The sequence below is a fragment of the Priapulus caudatus genome, unplaced genomic scaffold, assembly GCF_000485595.1.
Source record: "Priapulus caudatus unplaced genomic scaffold, Priapulus_caudatus-5.0.1 Scaffold3708, whole genome shotgun sequence".
Classification (NCBI taxonomy): domain Eukaryota; kingdom Metazoa; phylum Priapulida; class Priapulimorpha; order Priapulimorphida; family Priapulidae; genus Priapulus; species Priapulus caudatus.
In genome coordinates this window covers 10,733-17,767 of record NW_014580769.1, presented here as the reverse complement: position 1 = coordinate 17,767, position 7,035 = coordinate 10,733, and the positions used below count along the sequence as shown (strand labels likewise).

At 42.4% G+C, this 7,035-nt stretch overlaps 1 long non-coding RNA gene across 2 annotated transcripts; it reads left to right on the top strand.

Annotated features, from left to right (window-relative positions):
- Nucleotides 1–2,285: 2,285 nt before the first annotated feature.
- Nucleotides 2,286–6,772, top strand: LOC106819564. 2 transcript variants are annotated; one of them, XR_001395452.1, is made up of 3 exons: nucleotides 2,286–3,409; nucleotides 3,577–3,707; nucleotides 5,678–6,772. It is a non-coding gene; the product is annotated as an uncharacterized LOC106819564 (long non-coding RNA). The 2 variants fall into 2 exon arrangements; XR_001395451.1 differs by having other exon boundaries at nucleotides 2,289–3,409; nucleotides 3,591–3,707.
- The last annotated feature ends 263 nt before the right edge of the window (nucleotides 6,773–7,035 follow it).

Below are 7,035 nucleotides of genomic sequence, written 5' to 3'. Positions count from 1 at the left end.
TTGAGACAAACGGTGGAATTTTTGTGTGATTGCTAGCGGTGAGGGTTTTAACCTGTTAATTAATCCTTGCTTGCGGTTCATCGTGTGCGATATATCGTGCTGCATCATTATTAATCCATATTAATTATATATATATAATAACAAGAGCGTATCAAGAAGGCCTTCTTTATACGCTCTTGATAATAACTATTGAATAATACTATATATATAAGTAAATATATATTAATAATGTATTCACTAAAATGTACATATGTAGGCGACGCGCGTACTATACACTGCAGTATATACACACATAATATATATATATAGGCCCTATATATAAGCGTATATGTATATATATACATATATATATTTAGCGTATATGTATAGAAATATGAATAAATGGGCCAGCGTTTCTGTCCACGTCTCTCTTACTGTGCAGTGTTCGTGTTTTATTATCATTGTTATAACTATTATTATAATAATAATTATTATTATTAATATTAGAATAGAATAGAGACTAGAAGAGATGACACCAATACGTAGCGGTACGGCAGAAAGCGCCACCACAATAGCATGAGGAAAAGCTATGTTGAATTTTGACGTCGTAGCGCCATCTCGCGTGAATTATAATTATAAAGTGCGCATACATGGAATAACCCAGATGGATATATCGTTGACATTATTATTTATTTGTTATTTGGTTAGTCACGCAAATAAAGTACTGCTCTCCCATCCTCCCTGCTCTCTCACCTTCTCTCTCTCCTGCCTACCTCACTCCTCTTTCTCCCCCCCTCTCTCTCTCTCTCATCGTCTCGTCTCGTCTCTCATCCCCCCGTGCCTCTGTCGTCTCTCTCGGGGAGTCTCTCAATGGCTCGTCGTCTCTCTCTCTCTTCTCTCCTCTCTACCTCACTCACTCCATCTCCTTTTCTTCTACGCATCACTCCTCCCTCCAGTCGTCTCGTGGGCGTCTTCGCCGTCTCTCTCCGATCTCAGCTTCACTCTCTCAGGTCTCTCTCTGCTCATTCATCATCTTTCTCTACCGGCCTGACACGTCCCTCGCCGTCTTCCCCTAAGATTCTTCGCCCTAAACAGCCGCGTACATCACTGCGCTCCCTCTTCCCTTCCTCTGCATTCTGCTAACCTCACTCATTGGCCCTCATCTTCTGTCGTGACGTTCTCCTCCTCTCTACAAGCTCCGCCCTCCTCTTGCCCTTCTCTCATGCTCATACCTCACTCCTCCCTTCTCCCTCTCTCTAGCCTCACTCTTACCCTCTCTTATCTCTCTACGTCACTCTCTGCCCTCTCTCTGCTCTCCTCGTCTCTCTCTGCGCTCTACCTCACTCCTGACCCTCTCCCGCTCTCTCTACGCTCACTCCTCTCCGCTCCCTTTCTGATCCTCTCTAGCTCACTCTGCCCTTCTCTCTCCTCTCGTACCTCACTCCTCGGCTCTCCCATTCTCCTCCTCTCTACCTCCCTCCTTCCTCTTCCTTGCTCTCCTCTCTACCTTCACGGTCCTCCTTGGCCTGCCCTTGCTCTCCTCTCTATACTCAACTCGCGCCTCCCTCTGCCCCCGTTATTTGCGCCGTCTCTAGCCCTCAACTCTTACCTATCTCCAGCCCTTCTCGTCCTCATCTACACTGATCACTCCTCTCCCCTCGGCGCCTTCTCCGTNATATGTCTGACTCTGACATCAAAGGATGAATATGAAGATCAGGTTGTCTGGCTTTCATGCTAAGCTTATTTTGAGGAACAAAGTAACAAGAACTATGAACAATAATTTATCTCATGTAGGAGAGGGCAAGTTTAAGTTATAATTAATCCCTGCCCGCGCCTATGTGGCACATACGGCGGTGCCTATCTCCGTTTCCGTAACCCGAGGCCACGCAGCTGCTTTCACAGTAAATGTAGGAGAGGTAATGTTGTTAAAACCTCGAGATCGTATTCTTGCTTTTTTCTGTTACTTTTGGAATTGGTGTTACTGCTGGCTGTTTCTTTTTTTAGGGTGGAAATACAACTATAGCGTCTACACTTCTCAGAAGCTGATGCACACCAAAACTGTTGTCTTACATCATATGGTGGCAGATCTATCTATCGACTCAGTACACGGCTCGAAATGTCACCTTGGACCAATCCGGAACACAAGCTTTCGAGTGGGAACCCCAGTGGATAGAATTTCGTCACCAGTCAAGAAGAATGAAGAGTATTGCTTGGTTCTAATACCAGTTGAATGCAACCTCATGACTCACCGTCACATCAACCTTGTTGGCCCTTAGACGAAGACTACCCAACCAAGTTGATAACCTGATTCTATGATATATATTGGTGTTTACTTGTAAATAAATGTTAACGGATGGCGGGGGCAAGCCGCTACCTCTCAGCACGTGCACATAATCTGGCTAGCTTGATTAGGCGTGGCACAGGTTCTCACGGCCGGCGCGCGATAGGCTGTGACCCGGGGGGCATTTATTCACTACAGCGTGTCACTGCTGGTTCATGCTTGCGCACAACTAGCACACGGATGTGAGTGGCGAAGCGACTTAAGGACCTTCAGCGCGTGGCTTCCGACGACAGTCACCATCGCGCAGGCCGCGCGCTTCCTCCCTTTAGGAATCAAGTTCAGATGGTGGGTCAGGATCGGTTTACGTTCGCGTGTGCCAGGGGGGTGAGACAACACCTTAGCTGGTCAGAGCATGGGAAATCGCACCTCCCCCCTCCCACGAGCATGGGAGTTAGGGTTGGGGTGTCCGGCTCGCAGGTTTACCCTGGCACAATCGCGCATAGGTTGAATGACGTCGTCGACGTTAGGGCGAGCGCGATACGTAGGGCGTGCGTCGCGCACGACTGTATTCCCTGCAATTACAATATTCATGTCCTAGCTACAAGGGTATATACAGTGTACGGATATATATATAAATATAAATACGTGTGGGATATATAACGGTTATATATGTACCTAGCTACAATCTTATACGTGTTGCCATATTTTGGGACTAAATTTGGGGGGAGTTGGCAATGAGCAAGGCACTTTATCCCAGTTCGCTTGGAAAAGGGAGTGACTTTGTCACTAGTGAGGAGATAAGCTTCCTTTGCCTCCCTAGCTGCAGGTTGTCCTTAGGCAAGGCATAGCACCTGTTTAGCCTCCCGTGCCAGGGTTACGGTGAAGATGTCTAATATAGTGGAGATGGACTGAACACGTAGCTCCTTGAACATAACAAAATTGGAGTGAAGGAGAAACATAGCTAAACGAGTGAACAAGATGAACAAAAAGAAAATGAAAATGAAGAAGGAGACGCCGCTGATGACGAGGACGACAACGACGAAGAAAAAGAAGAAGAAGAAGAAATAGACTAGGATGACGATGTGGGCAACGACCAAGATGATGACTTCTACAACGAAGAGGAAGCAAAAGAGGAATGTCTGATCATAGGTAACTTGTTTTTTTTTTAGATATTACAGCACAAGCAAATCTAATTCAGTCAATTGCAATATATAGATATAATCAGTGATCTATATAAGACATTATCTGGTTGGCAGAACCAAACTGAACAATTTTCACAAATTTCGACCAACTATACATGTTCTGTCACTTTGAAGGTATCTGTTTTCAGATTGAAAGAGGGATAATTGGTGCCAGAGTGTTGAGTCATGAGGTTGGGATTGGAGCAAGATGTTCTTTCCTCCATTCAAACACCATGCATGCTTATCATTTCGACCAGCAATACACAGTGAGTAGTTTCTGTCCGTGTCTTAGGGAAGAGCGCATCTTGTGGACATGTATCAGAGTAAAGAGCAGCATATAGTGAGAGTGTTTGAGAGAGGGTGAGGAATAAGGGGTGTATACATATAAGTGTGCATGTGTGCATGTATGTGTGCGTGTGTTCATGCATGTGTGTGTGTCGAGATAGAGAGAGAGAGAGAGAGAGAGAGAGAGAGAGAAAGAGAGACAGTGGATGGAGAGGGAGAAAGGGAATAAGGGATTTTTTTTGTCATCAAAATTTTATATTTTATGATTTCAAGAAATTAATTTTGTCTGGCTGGACTGTTATAGTTGGGATTGGACATAAGAAGTTAGAGCTGTCATTGATATGAAAATATTTAGATTCGATTATCAAAATAGTGTTTTCCGATATTTCGATCCGATTCGTATAATTAATATAAATATAATGTTTCAATTCCTTTTTGGCATGTATGGTAGACTTTGCTGTAATGGTAGATTTTTAACCTAAATTAGTACACCTGACGCTACATTGCATGGGACCAATGTTTCCCTGCTAAGAATGCAACGCCTAGTTTAAGCAACTAAAAAGAAAGAAAACACCTAAAAAGTTAAACCTTTATAATTTATTTATATTGCAACGAGTACAAAATGAAATAGGATGAACAGAATGTGACAGAATGAATCCGCGTCTACTCAATCCGCCAGGAAGCTCAGTAAAACTAGCTCATCCCTAAACTAAAGATACAGCACCAGTGCCACCACTAGTCGATAGTCCACCTTAGGAAGTTAGGTCACAATATGTCTCCTCCGAAGCAGCGCTATGCAGGGATGAGATTCTTCCGCGGATCCGCGGAAATCCGCGGATTTGACAGTCCCAGGGGTCGATTTTGTGAAACGTCTAAATTCGTTGAGAAAATTGGGAGGGGGGTAACAATGTAACAATTTAAATTATATACCCTCAACAGCACCTGACTGTAGACTGTAGAGTGTAGACAGTAGGCTGACAGCGAAGTATACAGTGTATCTGTTTTTGCGTACCAGAAAAGAAAATCCTCGTTCACAGGCTGCAGTAGAGGGGCAGACATTTGAGGTAGCTGATCACGTAACGACCATGCCTGGACTTGGGGCCGGGTTTACATGTTGCTGCGTGCTTGTTGTGTGCATGACTATGCACTGATTGTTCCATTCGCATTGTGTTTTTTTCATTCAAATCTGGTCGCAGCAAGGCAGCTTATGTCTGAGTAAAACAATGCAAGCGACGGGTGGAAACAGAAAAATGTCTAGACATTTAATAAAAAAACTTGCCCTATTTTCAGCCCCCTGATTTCCTATTATAGTTCGTTTGTTCCTTTTGACAACTTGAAAAGGTGATTCAAGAGTCTCCTATAATTTGTTCAGAATAGCTTAGAATGCACCAAATTGCACCATTCTTTTAAAAAAATTCCGGGGGAGCATGCAGGGCCCCCCTAGCATGGCTATGACCTACGGTCCTCGCATTGCTCGCTCCTCTGTTTGCTAATTAAAATTTCAGCTGAAAATTAAATTATCCAATCTCATCCCTGGCTATGCTTCTATACCTTGTATAGTTATAGTGTAAAGAGAAACTAATATGTTGGCATTGTCAGGCACCAAACTAGTTAAAAACACCACCTGCAGTAGAGAATACCCTCTCACATTTCAGCAGAATGCTACAGCAAAACGGTTCTTTACTAATACTATTTTACTGTATCGGATCGCTATTCTGGCATTTTTTTTATATCGATATCGCACGCAAATCCATCGCGATACATCGACAGCATTGGTATCGATGACAGTCCTAATAGAAATGTAAATTATATGAAATATCCATAAGTGAGTTGACTGATATGATTCGTTATAATGCCTCCTAACAGGTTGCTAATTAACTTAATCCCCTATACTTACGTATTAATAATCTCGCACTTAATCATTTCCCTTTTGTCTTTACTGTTGTTACAGAACAAGAAACCAGGAAGGAACCAGAACAAGGACAAGGAACCAGGAACCAGGACAAGGAACCAGGAACCAGGACTTCAAACTCACTTCTGTTGAGAAGCTGCGTAACACTGCCACACCCATGGATCAGCACACACCGGCAATGAGCCACCAAATCGTGTAAAAGGACATTTGCGCAGATATAGACACATCATCAAGCTAACGAGAGGCGTGAGTGCATGAAATCGTTGAAGCCAGGACTGTTATTGCAATGATGCACTACGTTAACGTGAAACTGTCTTGTTACCATCTGCATGTTGTTAATCGAATCCAGAGTAGTTTTTCATTGAGTTCGTTTTTAGAAATCAGTAGTTCAATGTTCGAAGTATTTGTAACTAGACATTTAAATGACAAAGATAGGAAATGTGTTGCTCGTGCCAGTGATAGTGACAGCTAGTAGACGTTTCTAATGTACGGTTTTCATTTGATTGTGAATGCAAATATCTATGACTGCTGATTGAACAATGACGATAAGCCAATTTCGCATTTTGACTGCACATGCTCATTAACTTAATTTCACTCCCAAGTCCTAGCTTTCGGCCATCATACAACAAATATACTTTCAGAAAATTCAAACTCTGGCCGCATAAATGTGATAATTTACGCATCACTTTCAGTCCACTTGCTAAAAAAACCTATCTGTGATTTGGCCACAATACGTCGAGTAATTTAGCTTTGAAGGTCATTCCTTGCCCAGTATATTTTCAGCATACGATCGGAGTGCCCTGAACCTTAGGGCTTACTGTTTATTACGTAACTTAAACTATGTCCAGGTTAGACCCTCATTATATTAAATTTGCTAGAGACATTTCTAATCTTAAAAGTAATATTTTAATATTTAATCGTAATATTTTTAAAGATGATCTACAACTCGTACAACCATTTGGTACCAAAAATGATGTTAGTGGAAGGAGAGATGACTTTATTGTGATGCAATAACCAAAACGTCCCCCAATGCATCGTACTCTCCGAAATGCGAAATTGGTTGACATGTACTTTATTTACATGTAATGGAATCAATTTACTAACTTCCAAGTCGTTTTTATAATTCGAAAAATTTTTCGAAACTCACTATTGAACTTATTAACCTACAGGGAAAAATCATTCACCTAACTTACTAGTATTTAAACCATTTTATTAACGTTAGAGAACAACGCATCTTTTGCGCAAGGCCAATTAGGCCATCTTGTATCCGGTCTCTCTGGATGGCAGTCGTTGGCCATTAGTGAAGTGATTCACTGGTGACCATGGTCGTAGATTTGGAAGCAAATTGATTCGTTTCATGTAAATTATATTTTTGNGCCTCTTAAGGGTGTGATTTT